The sequence below is a fragment of the Capsicum annuum genome, chromosome 6 (genome assembly GCF_002878395.1).
Source record: "Capsicum annuum cultivar UCD-10X-F1 chromosome 6, UCD10Xv1.1, whole genome shotgun sequence".
Classification (NCBI taxonomy): Eukaryota; Viridiplantae; Streptophyta; class Magnoliopsida; order Solanales; family Solanaceae; genus Capsicum; species Capsicum annuum.
The window spans coordinates 92,530,358-92,555,025 of NC_061116.1; the positions used below are offsets into that span (position 1 = coordinate 92,530,358).

The 24,668-nt window shown below is 35.3% G+C and overlaps 1 non-coding gene across 1 annotated transcript; it reads right to left on the reverse strand.

Annotated features, from left to right (window-relative positions):
* Window positions 1-689: 689 nt before the first annotated feature.
* LOC124899809 lies at window positions 690-796 on the reverse strand. Its single transcript, XR_007057373.1, has one exon. It is a non-coding gene; the product is annotated as a small nucleolar RNA R71 (small nucleolar RNA).
* Between the last annotated feature and the right edge of the window lie 23,872 nt (window positions 797-24,668).

The following is a 24,668-nucleotide window of genomic DNA, read 5'->3' on the forward strand; positions in this document are numbered from 1 at the left end:
ATATGTGATAGGCCACATCAAGTTTTTGCCACCATTGTCGAGGACTTAAATAATTAGTAATTTTCTAAATATTTGGATTTTGTTAATAAACTAAAGTGTTAATGACTTGATCTTAGTGGCAGACTTTTGCAGGACAAGTGAGGCATCGAACCTATAAGATTGAAAAAATTGGAAGATCCTAATTAGGAACCAGAGGATTCATTTCATCTGAGGCGAAGACAAACAACACTTAACTACCCAATTAAGCAAGTTCAAATAGGAGTTCAAGTATATACTAATCTTAATGATTCAATTGATCCTAATGCTCTAATACTCCAGTTTCGGTGGTTCCAGCTGCTCATGCTCAAGAAGAAGCTAGACCTATTCATGAAGTGGCAATACCACTTATGAACAATGTTTTTAATTGCATCCGTAAGCCAGAGGTGAGTGGTCAGTTTGTATTAAAGCAAAATATTATGAAAATATTACACACGAGTGGGTAGTTCATAGGTTCTCATTGTCTTGCAATCAATGATAGCTATATTCCTTTCAAGGTCTCTACTGATTATGTAAGAATAACTCTCTTACCCTTATCTCTGTTGGGGGAAGAAAAAAGGTTGTTATTTGTTGAACTATCAAACTCTATTACTTCCTAGGATGATTTAGCTTAGAATTTCCTTATTTAATTCTTTCCATCTACAAAGATAGAACGTTTAAGAAATGAGATTTTGATTTTCAGGCAAAAAGATGGAGAGAATCTTTACCAAGCTTGGGAAAGATTCAAGGCTATGCTCAGGAATTGCCTTCATTACCATCATACCAATAATGTGTTGGTAAACACATTCATTAAGGATCTTGACTAAAAAACTAAGATTCTCCTAGATTCAGCAGTAGGTAATTAGGCACCTGTAAGACGTATGATTAATTACATACATTTCTGAATTGGATTTCACAAGGGAATCTATTATCCAATGCTGATGTAAGAGGTTCTCCAAAGAAGGTAATAGGTGTGTTAGAGGTTGATTAGTTCACGACTATATTTTCTCTGATTGTTGCCATATCAAATTAGATAACTACACAACTCAGTAATATAAATTTGGGAGTCACACATTCTGCACCAGCAATAAAAAATTTAGTTCAGAAGGCTCATACTAAGTGTGATGTTTAAGGAAGCAGTGAACATACAATTTATTTGCATAGTAAATTTAGAGTCTATCAATTATATTAGAATTTTAAATAATCAAGGACAACATAACTTTGGTAATACTCACAATCTTAAGTGGAGAAATCATCCTAATTTCTCATGGGGTAAAAATCAGGTACAGAATACCAATCAATATAAGCGATCGGTACAACTGAATCACCAAAAGCATATTTAGGATAATCAAGCCACCACTTAGTCAAGTAACATTGAGGAAATTCTAAAACAAATTATGGCTATGCAAGAATAGTTAGTAGTAGATATGAAAAATTAGTAGATGATTAAAAAGAAATTTGAGTTACAAATGGGTCAAATTCCAGGAGAACAGAATACTAGACGTAGGAAGGTCTACCTAGTGACACTAAGTCAAATCCAAAATAAGTGAATCTAGTCGCTACTCAAAGTAGGCTGCAGTTAAAGGAATTAGATCCTTAGTAGGTGAATCATAAGGCTATTGATGGTGAAATAGTAAGGAGGATGAGAAATTTGTAGATGACAAAGTTGAAAACAAAGGACCAAGGTGGAAAGTGTTGTGCCAATTCTATATTTTCCATAAAGTTTTCAAAAACACAAGGAGAAGGCTTTTTACAAGAAGTTTACTGATGTATTAAAATAGGTTCACATTAAATTCTCTCTCGTTGATTTTTTATGGAGCATCCCAAAGTATGCTAAGTACATAAAGGATAACATTGTGACTAATAACCGGCTAAATGAATATGCTACCGTGGCACATACTGAGGAGTTCACATTATGAATCTTGAATAGGATTCCCGTAAAGATGAAAGATCAAGAGAGCTTAACCATTCAAATTACAATTACAAAATTAATACGTGCTTGGGTCTATGTGATCTTAGGGAAAATATTAATATTATGTCTCTATCATTATTCACAAAGATGATTCTAGGAAACCCAAGACCAACCACAGATGTTTTGCTACTAGCGAACCAGTCGCTTGCTAGACAAGATGGTATTATTGAAGGTTTTTGGTTTACGTGGGGTCACTCATATTTACAATAAATTTCATTATTCTTGATTTCAATGTTCATCTAAAAGTCCTATTTAATTTGGGACATCCCTTTTTATCAACCAGTCATTCATTGATTGATGTTGCTATAGGACAATTAACCTTGCATGCTCACAACAAGGTTGAGGTGTTCAAAGTAAACAAGGAAATGAAGTTGCCTGCGAATATGAAGAAATGTTATCTATTATAGTCTCTAATATTGAGTCAACTTTAACTATATTATGTCTAAAGACCCACTTGAATGTGAATTGAAGGGATACAATCTTTTTGGAGATGTTGAAGCACTAGAAATGGTACATATTATGGATTTGGCAAGCATTATTACCTGGATGACCAAATTTGAGCCGTTGAATAGGTAAATTAGTTCCTCTCCCAATCCATTTATAAATGAAGCACCAAAGCTAGAGCTTAAAGCTCTTCCCTCTTATTTGAGTTATGCTTTTCTTGGTGAGTATGATAATTTTCCTATGATTTTATCTGTCGGTTTGTCTGATGTATAGGTGACAGAGGCATTGGCAGTATTAAAGAAAAGAAAGAAAGCAATTGGATGGAAAATATCGGATATCAGAGGAATCAATCCTGCCTTCTATGTGCACAAAATATATATGAAAGAGAGATATAAAGAAAGTGTGGAGCACCAATGAAGACTAAATCCTGTGATTAAAAAAGTAGTAAGAAAAGAAGTCATTAAGTGGCTTGATGCTGGGATAGTTTATCCCATATTTGATAATAAATAGGTCAGCCTTGTGCATTATGTTCCTGTAATGCCCCGTAAAATTCTCTTCCAGTCTGAGCCTTAGAGCATATTTGGTAAAGCAAAAATTTGAGTCAAAATGTTTAAGAAATATCCTCCCAAGTATGAAATACTTTGAAATCTATTGGGAATCTATTTGAGGATAAATTAAGATCATAGAGGTCCCCTAACTCATGAATGAGTTGAAAACTTTCCTATCGTTCAAGTTTTAGTGACCGTCAAAATTTGGGACAACTTCAATAGACCATAACTTGTATTATATTAATAATTGGGTGGTTTTATATATATAAAATGAAATATCTTTGAATTATCTTTCCAACGATAACAATTTTGCCTAAATTCGATATCGGAGCAAAGAGTTATGCCCATTTTTACTGCAGCTGTCAAGCTGGAAAATGGTGATGACGTTTCTGATGGGCTATCACGTTTCTAATGCCCTTTTTGACGACGTCGTCACATTTTGATGACATTTATGACGACATCATCATCCCTGAGCAGAAAATCAAGAATTTGGACCTCTTTTGTAACAACCATTCGTGATGGCCTTTCACGAACCTGACGGCCTATCACGGATGGCATCAAGTATATTTTTCCAGCAATTCAAGGGAGTTTTTGGAAGGGTATTTTTGGTCATTTTCCACCCTTTTGAGTTTCTATAAATATGAGGAACCCTCATTCAAACCCTAATTCAATCATTTTCTTTTTCAACTCTCTTAAGAGAGTATAACTAGGGTTTCAATCAAGAACCATAATCTTCCAAAAATCATACATAAATCTTCAAGGTTTCTTCAAGAATCAAGTCCTCATAGTGTGGGCTTCAAGAATTTATTTATTTCAAGTGTGGATAAAGTTTCAAGCACTAAAGTTCATCCAATTTCAAAGGTTAAGGTATGTAGATGTTCATTCTTGGATCTCTTTCATCCAAGAAGCTCAAGAACCTTTTTTAAAACTAAAAGCTTTTTATGTTTATGAGTTGTTAATGATTTGTATTAGTTGAAATGGATTTTTAATGCGTTGTTGAGTTTTTATTTATGTTTACATACAAAATTTATGAGCTTTGACCCTAGTATGTGGAATTCATGTGATATTTTTGATAGACCCTCTTGAAATTGTTTTTCCATGTGATGTGTTCATGACTTTTGGGTGTAGAAATAGTTGAATAAGTGATGAACGTTTCCCATAGGTTTGATAAAGAGCTTAGGTGAAGTATAAGGGCCACTGTAGTATGTTTAATAGGAAACCCCAAATTGTGAACTAGTCCATGCATGCCTAGTGTTTGAAAAAATGCCTTAGTGAGTGAAATGTGCCAAGATAGCATGAAATCCCCAAGTAGGTGTAAAATCGGTCATGTCTAGTAGTTGTTGAAAGACCCTAGGGAACAAAGGAACAAGTCAAGATATGAGGGTAGTAAATTCCCTGATTTTGTACTCTTTGATATATGCTAAGCTTTTAATACATATCAAGTCGTTAGCAAGTAAATAGTGAAGTGTTAGTATGAAGTTTCCCCCAAATCAAGTGTTATCTAAATACATGACAAGACCGATATAGGTATGAAGTACTTGATGTAAGATCTCGTTGAATGGTGTATAATCTAATAGCATGTCTTCCCTAGGCTATTATATGATGATGAATAGAGTTCTATGTTTCCTAAATGCTTAATGTGATATCCTAAGGATCTTGAGAGGGAAATTAAGTTGTGATGCCCAACTACTTAAAGTGATTCTTTAACGATTGTGATAATACATGAATGATTGTAATGATGAATGAATTCTTGTAATGATGAATGAAAGATGGTAGTGATGAATGGATGACCATGATGATGTATGAATGATTTGTGTTGAACAATGATTATGTCTGACTTTTATGTTATCGAATCTTGGGGTATTTATACCCAAAAATTAAGTTGTTGTCTAGAGCCTGTGTCAGTTTCTCGATAATTCCAATCGAGCTATGATTCTCAGAACTCAGTGAACTATAGAACTCTATTTCCTTAGACAAGTACGAAGCTTAATAAGGATCGGTAATCTTAGTTATCACTGTAATCTCTGTATCACTAGTAACCTAGCCTCAAACCTATAATCAGCTCAGTTCTAATAATATTCAAGTGATTCATTCCTAATCTTAGAAGCGATTTGAGTAATCCATTCAAGCTCTGTATTGTCAGTCAGATACTATGATTCAATATCTTTTCTGTTAGATAAATAAACAAGTGATCTCAGCGTAACTCAGTTAGACCTTTTGAGTAATATGATCACTGTCAGATTCAGTTCAGCCAGTGTTTAGTTGAGAATTCAATTCTAATTTTTTCAGTTGGGAGTAAAAACTAGCACCGAGCGAGCTCAAAGATGAGATCTCACCTACTAGAAGAGGGTGTGATTCTTAGAAGCAATCCATGTGCTCCAGAACTACGTAGCCAAAATAGTTGAGACATAATACCTATTAGTTGAGGATGGATGAGAGACATCATACCTGCTAGATTAGGGTAGATGAGGTGGCTTGACCTGCTAGATGAGGGATCCACCATTCTCGTTTGAGGACTTGCTAGATGAGGGTCACATAGAGTTGTCTTTACCAGTGGTGCAGTAATGACACCCTTCTAACTGGGTCACAGGTTGGACCCCATCTATGGTAGGTCAGGGACTGTCTTTTAAGTGACTACTTCTCACAATTTTATATTCAGATTCAGTCTCAATTTCAAAATTAGTCTTCAGAAATTAGGACTATCAAATACAGTAATCTATCTTTATGAGGAACTTAAATAGTTCCATTGATTCATGGACTATCCCAAAAGATAGGCTTGGTCACATATATGGTTGATTGATATCATATTCAGAGATATACCGCCAGACAGGCTTGATCATAGAATCAGATTTCTATTGAATATTATTTTTGTCAGATTCTGATATATCCATACTTCTTATATTGATAATCACTTCAAGAACAATCTACCATCAAAGTTGATCTCTAATTCTATCAGTTAAAAGCATTAAGCTCAGAGTACAGTCCTTGATGTAAGAATATCAAGATCCTCAATTATTAGTATCAGAGGAGTCAGTGATTTAGTATCTCAATGTCAGTAGTGAGTTCAGTCTGCAGTAAAGTGGTATGGAAGTTTCAGTATCTAGAGTTGTGAGGATTATGTTCATGTTCTATGCATTCATGTATGTGTTCACATGTGGCATATTTCATGATTATTTAGTTTAGATATTGTGCATGCATGAGCCCTTGTATTAGCCTACCTCGTCTACATACTCTGTACATTCCTGTACTGACGCATTTGTACTATGGTGTTTTATTTGACACCATAGGTTCAGAGGCATAGGATCTAGATAATCCTCAGTAGTTCAGTCCCCATTAGCAGTAGTAGCCGTGAGTCCTCTTCTTTTGAGGATGAATCTCAGTTACTATTATTGTTTCAGATTTTGTTTATTTTCAGTTGACGGAGTTAGTTGGTGACCTGTCCCATTAACTCCATAGTTCAGATAGTTTAGAGGCTTTACAGACAGATGTATTAGTATTCAGTTTTCTGTATTATGAGTATTTATGGATGTGTTTAACCTTATGTCTAGTTTCCACATTTATTTTAGACATTATGCAGTGTACAGGTATAGATATCACTAAAGGGTTAGCTTGTTGTCATTCAGGGTCATAAGCACTGTCTGACATCTTGAGATGAGATCTCAGAGCATTAAAAACTTAGTATCAGAGCCTAAGGTTCAAGAGTATCCTAGGGAGTCTGAAAAGCCGGATCTAGTATATTCTTGTACATGGGTGTGTAGCATGCCATATTTATGTATAAGAGACTATAGGATGTTCTTAGGAGTAGTTTCTCTTTTTTCAATGATCATTTCGTGCGAGTAAGCATGATCTCAAGTTGATCCTCAGTCTAATCAACTTTATTTTTTCATTTACAGAGTATGCCTCCTCGCAGAGACATTGTCCATAGGGTTGATGATCAGCCCCCTCAGCCAGTAGATCCTGAAAATGAGAGTGTGTCACATCCAGAGTTTTGGGTAGCTTTCCAAGCGCTAGCCCAGGTAGTGATTAATGTTCATGGTAACCATCGGGCTGCAGTCTCACCTCAGTCAGATGGGAATTCTACCGTAGCCAGGATTAGAAGCTTCATAAAAGTAAACCCAGCTAAATTTTTTGGGTCAGTAGTAGGTGAGGATCCGTAATTGTTTCTTGAGGAGGTGAAGAAGATCACCTAGATTATGCATGTGTCAAAGGAGGAGAGTGTTAAGTTAGAATCTTATAGGTTTAAAGATATTACTTAAGATTGGGTAGTGATGTGGGACAAAAGTAGAGGGGTAAATGCAGCTCTTGTGACTTGGATAGAGTTTCAGAGTGTCTTTCTAGATAGGTTTTTCCCGCTAGAAATGAGAGAAGCTAAGGTAGAAGAGTTTATGAACCTAAGATAAGGCTCCATGATAGTGAAAGAGTATTGTCTTAAGTTTAACCAATTATCTAAGTATGCTCTCGACTTGATAGCTAACCCTAGAGCGAGTATGAGTAAATTTTTGATTGGGGTATCAATTGATGTGTTGAAAGAGTGTAGAGCTGCCATGCTTAATAGAGATATGGATCTTTCTAGGCTAATGATTCATATGCAACATATTGAGGCAGTTAAGATGAAAGAGAGAGGGGGTGAGTAAGAGAGCCAACACAGGTAGTCGTGGTTTCTCGCAATCAGGGTCTCAAGGTGGTAGTATTTCTTAGTATGGTCGGATATTTTTGGTTCCAAATTCATCTTTAGCTAGTGTACTCGCACCTATATTTGGGGGTTTCAGAGTTGAGAGAGCACCAAGCTCCATAGCCCAGAGTAGTACTAGTGGTGTTCATACCTACCCGTTGTGTGAAGAATGTGGTAAGAATCATAAGGGTTTGTGTAGAGCCGGTAGTAATGTGTGCTTTTGATATGGCGAGACCGATAACAAAGTTTGAGACTGTCCTAAGCCAGGTTTCAGAAGTCAGCGTAGTCATCCTTCAGCTCATAATAGATTGTATGCACTTCAGGCTCGCCTTGATTGGGAAAGATCCCCTGAAATTAACCCGGGTATGTTATGATCCCTTCATATTTATATTATGCATTGATAGATCCTTTGCTCTTATTTTGAGCTTATATGTTAGCATGAGTCATGCATAAGTTTCAGATCTTCATCGGTCAATTATGACCCAGTCTGTAGGTGGCCCGCGCACCGCTCCAGTATTTTAGCAAAGTGTGTTTAGAAGGACATAGAGTCCCAAAGGGGAGATACCCCAAGGTATTATGATGTTGAATTCTGTTAGATTCATCTCAATGCATGTTCAGATTTTCCTTATAAAGTTAGCATCAATCATTGTTGCATTATGAAGTTGTGCTTTCAAAAGTTAGCTTAGCCAAACATTCATGCATTAGATATGCATATTCAGTAGAAAAGGTTTAGCTTGTTAGTGTGTTTTCATTCGTGTATTCATGAGATCATCCTAGTTATGAGTCCATTCATCAGATATGCATGTGTATTATGAAAATTCAGCTATGAGTATCATCAGTCGAGTATTCCATGCACCATATACGCATGCCCAGTGTGAGAACTCTATACGTCAGTCATTTCAATTGCGTAGTCCTGATCTGAGATGTTTCCATTTCTTAAGTAAGTTTTGTTGATCCATATTCTCAGTCTATCAAACGACATTCGAGGATGAATGTTCTTAAGGGGGAGATAATGTAATGCCCCGAAAAATCCTCTTCTAGTCTGAGCCTTAGAGCGTATTTTGTAAAGCAAAAATCTGAGTCAAAATGTTTAAGAAGTATCCTCCCAAGTATGAAATACTTTTAAATCGTGTGGGAAACTTTTTGAGCATGAATTAAGATCATAGAGGTCCCCTAACTCATGAACGAGTTGAAAACTTTTCTATCGTTCAAGTTTTAGTGACCGTCAAAATTTTGGTCAAGTTCAATCGACCATAACTCATTATATATTAAGAACTGGGTGGTTTTCTATATATCAAATGAAATATCTTTGAATTTGCTTTCCAAAGATATCAATTTCGCCTAAATTCGATACTGGAGCAAAGATTTATGCCCATTTTACTCCAGCATGTCAAGCTGGAAAATAGTGATGACATTTCTGATAGGCTATCACGTTTTGATGCCCTTTTTGACAACGTCGTCACATTCTGACGACATTTCTGACGACATCATCAGCCCTGGGCAGAAAATCAAGAATTTGGACCCCTTTTGTATCGACCATTCGTGACGTCCTATCATGAACCTGACGGCCTCTCACAGATGGTGTCAAGTATATTTTATCAGTAATTCAAGGGAGTTTTTGCAAGGGTATTTTGGTCATTTTCCATACTTTTTGAGCCCCTATTAATATGAGGAACCCTTATTCAAACCCTAATTCAATTATTTTCTTTTTCAACTCTCTCAAGAGAGTATAACTAGGGTTTCAATCAAGAAACCCAATCTTCCAAAAATTATCTATAAAACTTCAAGGTTTCTTCAAGAATCAAGTTTCTCATAGTGTGGGCTTCAAGAATTTATTTATTTCAAGTGTGGATAAAGTTTCAAGCACTAAAGTTCATCCAATTTCAAAGGTTAAGGTATGTAGATGTTGATTCTTGGATCTCTTTCATCCAAGAAGCTCAAAGACCCTTTTTAAAACTAAAAGAGTTTTATGCTTATGAGTTATTAATGATTTGTATGAGTTGAAATGGATGTTTAATGTGTTGTTCAGTTTAGATTTATGTTTGCATACAAAATTTATGAGCTTTGACCCTAGTATGTGAAATTCATGTGATGTTTGTGATAGACCCTCTTGAAGTTACTTTTCCATATGATGTGTTAATGACTTTTGGGTGTAGAAATGCTTGAATAAGTGAAGAAAGTTACCCATATGTTTGATAAAGAGCTTAGGTGAAGCATAAGGTCCACTATAGTATGTTAATAGGAAACCCCAAATTGTGATCTTGTCCACGCATACCTAGTGTTTGATAAAATGCCTTAGTGAGTGAAATGTGACAAGATAGCATAAAATCCCTAAGTAGGTATAAAATTGGTCGAATCTAGTGGTTGTTGAAAGACCCTAGGGAACAAAGGAACAAGTGGAGATATGGTGGTTGTAAATTCATCGATTTTGTGCTCTTTGATATATGCTAAGCTTTTAATACATGTCAAGTGGTTAGCAAGTAAATAGTGATGTGTTAGTACAAAGTTTCCCCCAAATCAAGTGCTATCCAAATACATGACAAGACCAATATAGGTATGAAGTACTGGATGTAAGATCTCGTTTAATGGGGTATAATATAATAGCATGTCTTCCCTAGGCTAGTATATGATGATGAATAGAGGTCTATGTTTCCTAAATGCTTAATGCGATGTCCTAAGGATCTTGAGAGGGAAAGTATGTTGTGATGCCCAACTACTTGAAGTGATTCTTTAACGATTGTCATAATACATAAATGATTACAATGATGAATGAATGCTTGTAATGATGAATGAATGATGATAGTGATGAATGGATGATCGTGATGATGCATGAATAATTTATGATGAAGAATGATTCTGTCTTACTTTTATGTTATCGAGTCCTGGGGGTATTTATACCCAAAAATAGAGGTATTGTCTAGAGCCTATTTAAGTTTCTTGATAATTCCAATCGATCCATGATTCTCAGAACTCAGTGAACTATAGAACTCTTTTTTCTTAGACAAGTGCGAAGCTTAATAAAGCTCGGTAATCTCAGTTATCTCTATAATCTATGTATTGCTAGTAACCTAGCCCCATGCCTGTAATGAGCTCATTTCTAATAGTATTAAAGTGATTCAATCCTAATCTCAGAAGCGATTCGAGTAATCCATTCAAGCTCTGTATCGTCAGCCATATACCATGATTCGATATCTTTTTTGTTAGATAAGGAAACAAGTGATCTCAGCGTAACTCAGTCTGACCTTTTGAGTAATATGATCAGTGTCAGATTCAGTTCAGCCAGTATTCCGTTGAGAATTCAGTTCTGAATCTTTTAGTTGGGAGTAAAAGCTAGCACCGAGCGAGCTCAAGGATGGGATCTCACCTACTAGTAGAGGTTGTGATTCTTAGAAGAAATCCTAGTAGTTGAGGGTGGATGAGATAAATCATACCTCCTTGATAAGGGTAGATGAGGTGGCTTGACCTGCTAGATGAGGGCTCCACTATTCTCAATTGAGGACCTGCTAGATGAGGGTCACATAGAGTTGTTTTTACCAGGGTGTCCTCACATTGAGTTGTTTTTACCAGTGGCGCAGTAATGACACCCTTCCAACTGGGGCACAGGTTGGACCCTACCTGTGGTAGGTCAGGGCATGTTGGTTAAGTGACTACTTCCCACAGTTTTAGTTTCAGATTCAGTCTCAGTTTCAGAATCAGTGTTTAGAAATTAGGACAGTCAGATACAGTCAACTACCTTTATGAGGAACTCAGATAGTTCTATTGATTCATGGACCATCCCGATAGATAGGCTTGGTCACATATACAGTTGATTCATATCATATTCAGAGATATTCCACCAGACAGGATTGATCTAAGTATCAGATTCCTATTGAATATTGTTATCATCAAATTCAGATATAATCATACTTCTTATCATTGATAATCGCTTCCAAAATAATCTGTTAGTAAAGTTGATCTCTAATTTTGTCAGTCGAAAGTAGTAAGCTTACAGTACAGTCCTTGATGTAGGCACATCTAGATCCTCAGTTATCAATATCAGAGGAGTCAGTGATTCAGTTTCTCAGTGTCAGTAGTGAGTTTAGTCTACAGTAAAGTGGTATGGATTTTTAGTATCTAGAGCTGCGATGATTGTGTTCATGTTCTGTGCATTCATGTATGTGTTCTCATGCGACATCTTTCATGATTATTCAGTTTAGATATTGTGCATGCATGAGCCCTTTCATTATCCTACTTTATCTACATACTTAGTATATTTCTGTACTGACGTATTTGTGCTATGGTGTTTATTTGACACCATAGGTTTAGAGGCACAGGATCTAATTTATCCTCAGTAGTTCAGTCCCCGTGAGTAACAGTAGTAGTGAGTCCTCTTCTTTCGAGAACGAATCTCAATTACGATTATTGTTTCAGATTTTTTTTATTTTCAGTTGAAAGAGTTAGTTGGGGACCTTTCCCATCAACTCCACAATTCAGACAGTTTAGAGTCTTTTCAGATGGATGTATTAGTGTTCAATTTTATGTATTATGAGTATTCATGGATGTGTTGAACCTTATGGCTAGTTTCCGCATTTATTTTAGACATTATGCAGTATACATGTACAGATATCAGCAAAGGGTTAGCTTGTGGTCCTTCGCGGTCATAAGCACCGTGTGACGTCTCAGGATGAGAACTCGGGGTATTATAGTTCAAAAGAAAAAAGGGATGATTGTTGTCGTCAATGAAGATAATGAGTTAATTCTAACTCGTACAGTGACTAGGTGTAGGATTTGCATGGATTACAAGAAGTTGAATAATGCCACTCAAAAGAATCACTATCCTATTACTTTTATAGATCAAATGTTGAACGGGTTGGTGGAACAAGAATATTATTTCTTTCTTGATGGGTATTCAGGATATAACCAGATAACCATAGCAACAGAAGGCCGAAAGAAGAACACCTTTACCTGTCCTTATGGTACTTATGCATTTAGACACATGTCCTTTGGTCTTTTGTACTTATGCATTTAGAGATGCATGATGACAATTTTCTATGATATGGTGGAATATTTTTTGATGTGTTTAGGGATGATTTTTCCATTTTTTATAATTCGTTTGATATGTGCTTACAAAATTTATTTGGGGTCTTAGCTCACTGTGAAGAAACCAACCATGTATTAATCTAGGATAAGTACCACTTTTTGGTCAAGGAAGGTATTTCCATTTGTCAAAAAGTACCACATAGAGAACTTGAGTTAGACATAGCTAAGGTGGAGGTCATTGAAATGCTCCTGTATCCAGTGTCAATGAAAGGTGTTAGAAGATTTCTTAGGAACATGGGTTTTACAGATGCTATATAAAATATTTCTTAAAGATGGCAAGTCCAATTTGCAAGATATTGGAGAAAAGATCAAGTTTGACTTTAGGGTTGAGTGTCAAAAAGCCTTTGACTCTAAAGAGAGGATTGACAAAATACCTATCCTAATTTATCTTGATTATCCATTACTATTTGAGATAATGTGTGATGCTATTGATGTGGCTGTTAGAGCAGTATTGGGGCAGCACAAATAGAAGGTATCTAATTCTATGTACTATGCAATAAAATCTTAGATGCAGTCTAGGTAAATTATAGAGTCACGGTGAAGGAAATGCTAGCACTTGTATCTGCATTTGATAAATTTAGAGCATACTTGGTGGGCACAAAGGTAATTATTCATAATAATTATTCTTCTATCTGGTATCTGTTCAATTAAAAAAATGCAAAGCCAAGGTTTATTATGTGGATTCTACTCTAAGAATTTGATTTAGAAGTTCGTCATAGAAAGAGAGCTGAAAATCAAGTGGCTGATTATTTGTCAAGGCTTGAGAGCCATTCTTATGTCGCTGAGGATACACTAGGTATTCAGGAGGCATTTTTGGATGAGCAATTTTTGGCACTAAATGAAGTAGACGTTCGTTGGTATGCTGATATAGTGATTTGTTAGTAAGTGTTCCAAAGGCCATAAGTCAATAGAAAAAGAAGTTGTTTCATGATGCTCGCTCATATATGGAGGATGACCCCTATTTATTCAAAAAAGTTGTTGGTATAATTGTGCGAAGGTTTATTTCTGAAGTTGAATCGAAACAGATGCTAGAAAATTATCATTTATCACCTTATGGAGGCCATCATAGAGGTGAACGAACAACAAGAAAGGTATTATAGTTTGGCTTCTTTTGGCCTACATTTTTCAAATATGTAATTTCTTATGTGAAAGAGTGTGACCAATGACAAAGAATGGGCATGATATCAAGGCACCAAGGAATGCCCCTGAACAATATTCTTGAGTTGGACATAATTGACGTATGGGGTATATATTTTATGGGGCCATTTCCACAATAATATGGAAATTTGTATATTCTAGTGGTTGTTGATTACGTACCAAAGTGGAAAGAAGTTTTAGCTCTTCCCACAAATGATGCAAGAGTATTTATGAAGTTTGTCAAGAAGCATATTTTCTCTCGCTTTGGCATACCTAGAGCAATTATTAGTGATGTAGGGACGTGTTTTTTGAATAATTGGTTTAAGAAATTATTGGCTAAATATGGGTTTAGATACATGGTGGCCACAACTTATCACCCATAAACAAATGGCCAAGTAGAGGTGTCAAACAATGAGATTAAGCAGATATTTCAAAAAATGGTCAATGGACAGCGTAAGGATTGGTGGGATAAGCGGGATAATGCATTATGGGAATATAGGGCAACCTATTAAACGCCTATTGGGACCTCTCCTTATCACATGGTATTGTAAAATTCTTCTCACTTTCCTTGTGGAGCTTGTGCATTAGGCTTAATTTGTTGTGATGAAATTAAATCTTGAATTAAAGGTTGCAGGATAAAAAAAACTGTTACAATTGAGTGAACTCGATGATTTTTTCTTACATGCTTATGAAAATGCAAAATTGCATAAAGAAAAGAGCAAAAGATGGCATAATAAGAAAATTATGACTTGACTCTTTGAGCCTGACCAACAAGTGTTACTATTCAATTCAAAGTTAAAGTTTTTTTTAGGTAACTTAAGCTCTAAGCGGCCTGGACCCTTTGAGGTTGTGAAAATGACTCCTCACAGGGATTTTGAACTTTGGCATGAGGATAAATTTGCTACATTCTTGGTAAACGGGCAGAGATTTTAGCTTTATTTGGAGATTATATGGACAAGAACAAGATGTCCATCACATTTGAAAAAGAACGAAGGTATGTTTGGTCATATGACAATGTTAAATAAGGTATTGTGTTGGAGGAAAGCCATGAATGTAATGTAATATCTTAGTTTACTTCTTTGTTATTTGTAAAAGAAAATAAAAAATAAGAGAAAAGAAATCAGAAATACAAAAAGGTATGTCTAGCCACGACTAAAGCTAAGGTGTTGGGCAGGAGGCAACCCACTTTTTCTTATGTATTTTTATTATTTTTATTAAGAGTTCATGATTGAGAAAGTTCATAGCAAGGGCAAGAATAAGAAGTTAGTGAATTTTTTGTTTTGGGTAGCTATCAGGTATGTAAAGGATGCAATAAGTTGAGGTTTAAGGAAGGCAAAAAAATGGAGAAAAATTCCCCCAAAGTGCACTTTCTAGTAAGCCTACATGATATTCCTATAGACAGAGCTTATCGTGATGATCTACCTATGCATCACATCAAGGAAAATTATTAGTGGGCTACATTCAAGTGAGCCTCCGCGATAGCCTCGCATCATGAAGCTTATCGCAGTTTCCAACCTTTACATTGGGAGACAACATATTTTTTGATAATTTTATTTGAATATCGGGTTTTAAACTAACCCAATTCTTGTAACCCAAACCCCTCTTTTCAAATCCCCTCTAATTTCTCAATTCTCTTCCCTATTTTTAAACCTAGTGCACTGCCTCTCTCTTCCCATTTCTCTTTATCTCATTGAATCCATGACACGCTGAGTAAAAATATTTTTCTCATCTACGAATCCTAATTTAAGTGCGTGTTCAAGTCCTTTTTATAAATTATTGTTGGTTGAATTAGGTAGTTGAAGAACCACATATTGAATTAACCAATTCATTGTTTGTATGCATGAAGTATGTGATGTTTGTAAGTGGAAAATGAATGTATTGGGTTATGTTTAAATTTGAGAATTGCAATAAACTACTTTATGCATTTCAAGATTCCGCAATTGTTAAATTGTATCAATGACAGATGTCGATGTTGTCCTACTTCTAGCTGGAATACTATTCCTCACACCTTTGTGAAGATTCCATTTGCTAATCATATTTGGTAGTATTTCTCTTCAACTATAGGTCTTATATATGTCCCTACCCCAATCAAATAGTTGCTATTCCAGTGGTGGAAAACAAGAGCATGTAATAGAGCCCATAAACTGGTGTTGTAGGCTTTGCCAATTATCAGTTGTTGGAACTTGTGGAAGAACAGGTGTGCCGTTAAATATGGTGAAAAACAACCACAACTAGCCAGAGTTAACTTCTTGATATACAATGAAATTTCCCTTCTGCTTAGCACAACTTTTCCTTACATTCCCTGCCCTTCTGATTGGTGTAACCTGACAGCTTATGTGGAGAAATGTAGATAGGAGACAAAAGTCACAATAGTGTATTGGTCTAAACTACCAGCTCCAATGGTCAAACTAAACTTTGATGGTAGTCCATTCACTAATCCAGGAAGGATTAGTCCATGGGGTATTAGAAATCATAAGGGGGAGCTCATCTATGCTTATGCTACTCCCTTGGGGCAAAGAACTAATAACTAAGTAGAGGTAGAAGCTATTATATAGGGTTTATCTTGGTGCCTGAACAATGGTATTCCGCAGGTTATGGTGAAGGTACACTCTGAACTCCTGATGGGGTGGATAAGGGACCAATTATCAGTACCATCACACCTGCAGCCTCTTATGGATTCCTTATAGAGGATGAACTCACAGTTTCACATGTGCATATGTAGATATGTCTATAGAGAATCTAACTTTGTAGAAGATGCTATGTCCAAAGTCAGTCACCAATTTCACCAGCCACAGTAACATTTCCACAGCTGTCAGCTCCTATCAGCAGTTGTAGGTTATTTTAAGCTTAATCAATTAGGCATGCCAAGCTTCGGGGGAAGGAAATTGACTAAGATACATGAACCATCATAGTGCATAGACAAAACAGGAAACCAGTCTTAGGAAAGTCATATTAGTTTGCATAATTGTACACTGCATACTCACATGTTTTAAATTCAAACTTCCATATATTGTAACACAATTAGAGATCAAGTTTATGCCCCTCTCTACGTATAGTTTTCCTACAGTTAATGAAATAGCCTAGGGGTGTTGCTCAGCCTCAAAAAATTACCTTTAAAAACAAATCAATGACATCTTCTTGGACTTTTACTTTAAACATCTTCTTGGTACGTATGTTGAATCAGGATATGGTGAATGTTTCTCTTTCATGATAGAATTAAATACAGTACGACGTTCTTTTTTTTTTGAAAAAAGAGAAGTTTGATTACCTTGATTGATATGAGACAGACCTACGTTAGCAACTAAGTGTGGGGTGGTTCGTAAATTATCTTACACTTTGTGGTCGCTAACTTTTCATTATATTTGTGCATATGGAACTACAATGATACTTCCAGTTAGTTATACATGTATTTGTTTGAATTTGTTAATTTAGGAAGTTGCAAAAATTTTATTTTGGGAATTTTCATATTGAAAATATTATTGTTCTTACTTTAGTGGGATATAATGATATGAAAGTTAGTTCACCATATAGTATGCAATATGAATTACATTGTTCTTTCCCTGTGTGTTGGTGTGTGAATAATATTTTAGCACCTGATGTTATTTTTAATGGGATGGGGAGAAATCGTTAATCTAATTTTGAATGTGCTTTACCATGGAGTGAAATTTAGTATATAATGTACAAGGCTAGCCTCTATGGGTGTATTGAACTTACAAGTGTGTTATGAGTTTAACAAAGAAACTAAATTGATTTGGTTGTGGTGTTGAATTCTGTTATCATGAGTTTTATGGTTCCTTGAAGTATGACTAAAGCAATACATAAATGGTTTCATGTGGTTGTTGAGGTGCTGTGCAAGAGAGATTTTAATGTTGAACAATGGATGTTTGAGTACCCTTGTTCATACATCTAGGCACCAAAGCTAGCAACTAAGTGTGGGGTGTCCTTAATACTCTTCTATACTTTATGCTTGCTAATCAAACTAGGTATCATGTCTAACTTATTTGCTATATGTTTTGACGGATAGGTACCATGGATAGCCGTCAACAAAAAGAAAAGGATACCACTGGGCCAGCTTTGAACTCTAGAAAGATGTCCAAACCAACTAATCGGGTGCAAAGACCATTGGCCTTCCCTTATGATCAGCTATGGAGATATGGATTGAGATGGGTCAACGAAGACGGCAAGAAATAGTACTCAAAACACAATAAGACCAAGTATGCCCCGAAAGAGTTAATCAATAAGGCGATCTTACTGAAAGAGTACCCGAGTATGGTGTACAGGCTAGAGTAGTTGAATATGAACTTTTTGTTTGAGCAATCCACGAAATGAAATTTGCACCTTATTAGGGAATTTTATTCTAACTGGGACCCCAGGGACCCAAACTCTGCAGTGAAGATCCATGGATAGGTGGTAACCTTTACAACCCATAACTTGAACAAACTTTTAAGTGTCCTTAAGGAAGATTCAAATCCATTAAGGCAACTGAACATTACCCCACCGTACGTAGACACCACACACCTATATGCTGAAATAGGTCTGCATCTAGGTAGACACCACACAAAAATTGTGATATCTATTTAAATTTCTCATATGTTTGAATGAATAGGGAGGCATGCTTGTGGGGAAATATCTTCTACCATTGCCTTATTTAGGGAAAGCTTATGATAGACGTGATATGTGATAGGGTATGCCTAATTTATATTCTAATGCATAATGATACTGAAACTAATGCATGTATTGTCATTTTTTCTACGATGAAGAAGTCGTGCTACCACGAGGGGTACGAATATGGGTTTGGTGGATTACAGAACAAGATTTTAAGGAGGAAAGGGGTTTAAGAAGAAGAGATGGATTATAGGCCAGTAGTAGACACGCACCCTATCAATGTAACTATGACTAAGGGACTAGCTATAGCTTATGGGCTGGCGCTTATAATGCCCTAGCATCAGACTAGGACTGAAGATATTACAACTCGAATATATGGACTGCAGATACTTCAACTGAGGGTAAAGGGTAGACCAATTCCATCAGTGAAGATTCAAGCTAGGGAGCTGGATTATTCTCTTGTTAAGCATACTAGGATATTGCTTTAGATATGCTAGAGTTTGTTGAGCCTGCTGATGATGACATGCCCACTGATGAGGAAAGGTAGCTGAGAGATTCAAACATTGATTCAGATAAGGAGAAAGTAGTGGACCCACAAATAGAAGCTGAGGCATATGGTCCTAATGATGATGATGAGGACATGGACAATGCCTGATCAGGGAGTATTACACCACCTCATTACTTCGTAATATCTGCAAGTACTAAGGATAATTCTATATCTTAAGTATGAGGTGGTAGTCCTTATACCTCGTACCTTTTATTTTATTATTTTTTTGGATTTTATTATTGGCATGAATTTTTGTTGTTATTCATGGATGTTTATTTTAGTGTTGGTGACTCATGTGGTAACGATGATTGGTATTTATGATGTTGAGTTATTTGGAAATTTGTAGGGATTTCCTTACTTTAATTAGTTCATTACTTTTAGTTCATAATTCTTCAGTTAGTAATTGCTTATCTAAGTTTAATTCAATTTTAGGAGTAAGCATTTTTCACCCTTAAGGTGATTTTTAATAACTCTTTATAGTTAGGTGCCTTTCTCTATGATGGATGGATGACGGCCATATTAACGGAGTTAGCCTTAGGAAATAAAGAAATGAAAAGAACCAAACCAAAACTCAAGGTCGAGATACTTTATGCTGGGCCATGTTGTTACATGATAGGAAAAACACTTGTTTAAAAAGGGAAGCATGTAAAATTTAAAAAAAGGATACAAGTTTTAGACATATATTCTCAATAGTGTTACTTTGGATTTGTCGGCTAATTTGTGAAATAATGAGATAGAGAGTTTATAGGGATCCTACTTTAACCCACCATGCACCAAGTATGAGTGAGACTCTATATTTATTCCATCTGCATAGTGATGTCTAGAACTTTCCCGGTGTGTTTATGCAGCGAATAAAAGGTGTTGGATTTTGGAGATGATGTAAGAATTTTGTTTATAGCAATGTTTTTAGATCTTTTTTACCTACCCTTGTAATTATCCTTTGTCATCCCTGTTGAGCCTATAGCCTATTTTCTTTGGTAGCCTCGTTATAGCTTATAACCTTTATTGTTTGACCTTAATTTGATTCAAATCTCCTAGGCGCTTTAATGAAGAAAAAAATTGTTGAGTAAGGAGTTGAAAACATGAAGAAAAAAGGTCATAGTATGATAGTGAAGCCACAAAAATATAGCTATTGGTGTAAGAATGAAGGTGCAATAAGGTAGGGAGCCAGTTGATGAAAAGGATAAAGCATGTTCAAAGAAAATTTGAATAATGTGTTGTCAAAGTAGATTCCCTTCCATAGTGTATTGAACTAAGCTTAATGAGATAGGGCCAAAATGTAAGAGAAAGGGGAGATATATGTGGTGAAGAATTGGTTATTAATGTAGTATTGTAATTTTCTCATGATGTATTAAAGTTCTTAGGAGAGTAGCCACTATTTTAACTAAAATAAGTTCCTACCCATCCCTTATCTTACATTACACCCCATAAATACGTATTTGATCTTTAATCTTAACATTGAACTATTAGTGGAGTAGTACACTAAGGGTAAGCCTATGGTTTATCATGTATCATATGTGAATTCTTTGCGAGAGAAAGTGAAATTTATTGTTTGGATACCAAGGATTGTGATAGATTGCAAAATTATGAGTGAACTAGGTAATCATCTTATTGTGAGGGTGTATGTAGAGGATAGTTGGGTGACCTTTAGGAATGAAAGATAGAATATAGTGCTTAAGTTAGCCGAAATGCTAGAGTCCACTTGTGAGGTTATGGATTTTGAAAATTGTAATCCTTGTTTTCATACACAACTTGGCATATTTGTGGTGAAAATTGATAAGTCGTGAGCATCCTATGTGTGCCTGAAAAAATTTTCTTGTTTAGATTGTGCTCTAAAGTTTAATTTTGTTACAATGATTACCTAGGATTGTTTGAGGACGAAAAAGATTCTAAGTGTGGAGTGATGATCTTGGACTTATTTATATGTCCAAGTGAAAATATTTACCCATATTTATACTTGTTCTATTAGCTAAAATGTGTGAACTGTATTGTGTTTAATCCTAAAATGTATTCTTGAGATAAGGGACTTGATTAGTGTTGAAAGTCTTGATTTTTGTGTTGTTGGTCTTTCTTTATTACAATAACAAGGAGAGTGTGGACCATGGAATCATTTGGAGTGACATATTGGGCAAGAAGAAGCTGGAAAAAGATTCGAAAAGCATGGAATAAAGTGGCGAAGCATAAGCATCGAATGACATAATCCAGTAAGGGTTCATGATAGCTCCGTGTAGCGAACATAGATCCCCTCTATTACCTCCATATCATAGAGGCTGATGATTCCCAGATGTCAAAATCTAGTAGCTCTCAACAATAAGCCCGCGTCGTGGACCTTTACCTTCACGATAGGCTTCGGAATGCGGTGAAGGTTAAATTACGGAAGATTTTTATCTACTATAAAAGGAACACTTCAAATCATTTGGGGATACTTTTTTCATACATACATTAGAGGTAAAAGAACAATTATGATACTTCTCTTAGGGTTCTTTGAACTTTCATCTTTCAATATAAATTTTTGTATGATTAATTATATTTCTTGGATGTTGATTTTGATCATGAGTTACTAAATACCCTTGTTCTTTTTTTAATGCTAATAAAATTATTATATTTGATATTCCAAGATGGTTAACTTTGATTTATTATATGTGTTATTCTTATTTTCCTGTTTCTACCATTTTAATGATTGGCCACCATTAGAATGAATCTATAGTTCCTTTATGGACCCAAAAGGAGAATCTTAATGATGTATCGAAGAGTTTAAGCAGAAAGTTCATATTCTTCTACATAACAAAGAAGATGAAGTAGAGCCAAGGATAGGAATATACGTAGAAGTCTTGTTTGGTTCTAGTATAGAAAGATAACTTAAAACATCTAAATGGATTATTAAATCCCTGCTCAATGATGTAGTTGCAATGTCTGTTTAGGTACAAGATTAAATGCTCGAATGACGATTATCATAACTTAAACCATGCGAATCAGTAACCCAATAATTAACACGACCATGATAAGGATAGATATTTATAAGATTGTTAATAGTGTCTCAACCCCAAAACTCTCATTGGTATTATTTACAACCTTTCTTATGTTGCTACTAACACACACTTTGTTATTTATTTATTTAGTAGATTATTCATTAAATTATCACAATCATCTGGATACACTGAAACACTTAAATACATAATTATTGAAACTGAAGTTGAGTAAATTACTAGTCTAGTAGTCCTCGTAGGTACGATATCAGATTCATTGGGTCACTACATTACTTGAATGATCAGGTGCACTTCTGTGTGCAATAGACTATAACAAGAAATCAGGGAAAAACAATCATATAGTAAACCATAGCAAAATCATCTACCCCTGCCAGAAACCATATCTAATTTTTCATCAATAATCATTTAATACATGTTTTTAAGGTAAAATAAGTTTAAGGGTAGAGTCCTAAAATACCCTACACTTTTTCTATCTTATATTTGTTCCTAGAATGTAAAGAAATAGCTTCCAAAATGAAGAATATTTATTTCTTATGGATTTTTCTAGATTTAGACCTCCCATTGTATGGGAAATTGAATAAGCTTTCCATCATTACAAAATTCTCCCAATTCCGATACTTAATAAAGGAGTTAGAGCATTTTTAAGTTGACAGTGTGCCACCTGGGAACTTGGCACATCATGGAGGTGGGTAAAATGACAATTGTCAAATTCTAGTGGCCCTCCGTGATAGCCCTGCATCGCAGAGAAACCCAAATTCTCAATTGTCCCATTCTAGTAGACCAATGCGATATCGGCGCATTGCGAAAAGGGCTAATTTCCCAATTATCAATTTCCAGTAGCCCAATGCGATGTTGGTGCATCGCTCTAGTTTCCAAAATGGCAAAACTATAGGGCACCACGATTGCTTCACATCACGGAGAAAACCAAATTCTGTGATTGTGGCACATCGCGGTGGCCAGCCAAATCAGAAAATATTATGTTTTCTAGTTCCATTTTGATATTTAAAAAGGGTATTTTGGTTCATTCCCAAGGCTCCAATCCATCCAAAATACAAGATTAATCATATACAAAGCACTTTGTGCTTATTATTAATCATTCTCTTCAAAAGCAAAACCCTAGAGCTCTAAAACCTCTTCTCCAAGAAATTAAAATCCTTGATTCTCCAAAAAAGCTTTAGATTGAGGATTCCCAAGGAAATATAATAAAGAATCCATCTCCAAGAACTCAATTTGGCATCAATAATTCAAGTTCCTCCATCTAATCATCTATCAATGTATGTGAGGTTTATGAACAAGGATCTTCTTCCATCCTTGCTCCCAAAACCAAGCTTTTATTTAAAATTTATATGATTTTGAATGATTATTCATGAGATTTGAATTAGGGTTCATACCTATTATTGCTATTTGCAAGATTTTGAAAAGAGTTTTAAAAGTTGAATTGCATGTCTATTTTCATATTTTTCATGCCTATTGCAGTAATTTATAGATTTTGGGAAGAATTATCATTGTTTTAATTATAAAGCATGATTATTATGATATTTTGACATGAGATTGAAGCGTGGGTTACCACCCCAAGGTTGAATATTATTATTTCATAAAAAATGATACTTTAAGCATCCTATTATAAGATTATTTACAGATTTTCAGTAAAGCTTTGATTTTTTTATCCTTAGATAATTTTTAGAATCCACTTTTCATATTATTATAGATTACAAAATTTAGATCAGCTTTATTTACAAATTTTATCAGATAAATGCGTAATTGGTTTTAGATAAACATTATGCTAGTTTTAAAGTGGATTTCCAATAGATTGAGCACGGCAAATTAAAGGGAGTAGTATTTAGCACCGAGCGAGAAGTGTAGGTTTAGCGCATCCTACTTCTACGGAACTACGTAGCTGATGTAGGTATATATTATCAGATTATTCCCACTTCTACGTGGATGACAGTTACAGATGTGATCTATTGGCTTAGGTTATACTCCTTGTAAAGAGTATGACACCTCTCCCCAATATGAGGTTTCTTCATTAGGAGGACGAGATGTTGGACTCCATGTTAGCTCACATGGTTTATATAGGTTAAGAGAATCTCCGTACGGACTATCTGTTTTAGAAAAGATTAACAGAAAATCTTTTAGGAAACAAAGTGTAAAGTCTTACAAAGTTTACTCGTATTATGTTTACTGAATGATATTAGCTACAAACTTTGGCTTTCAGATTTCAGAATTAAGAGTGAGTCCTTTCTACACTTTGACAGTGTGATCTAAAGAGATAACACAAGTACAACTTTCATAACTAAATGTTATGACTCAGTAGATTTATAAAGTACATTTGATTTATTATTCATGATTTTAGTATTTCAAATATTCCAAATTATGTGAGTCATTTACATTTAGCATGCATTGTTTTATAAATTTTGATGATGAGATGATGTTTTACTTATGGATTTCACCCCCATATACTCAGTACATCCTCAAAGTACTGATCTATATATATGTTAATGTGCTACATTATCTCATAATGTAGGTTCAGGTGCTCAATATCAGCAGCTTGAGTAATCATAGCATCTCCATCTACATCCTACAGTTGGTGAGTCCTCATAGTTGGGGTTTTGTTCACTCAGATTTTATAACTCGCCGGTTTATATGATTTAGTATTCCTTTC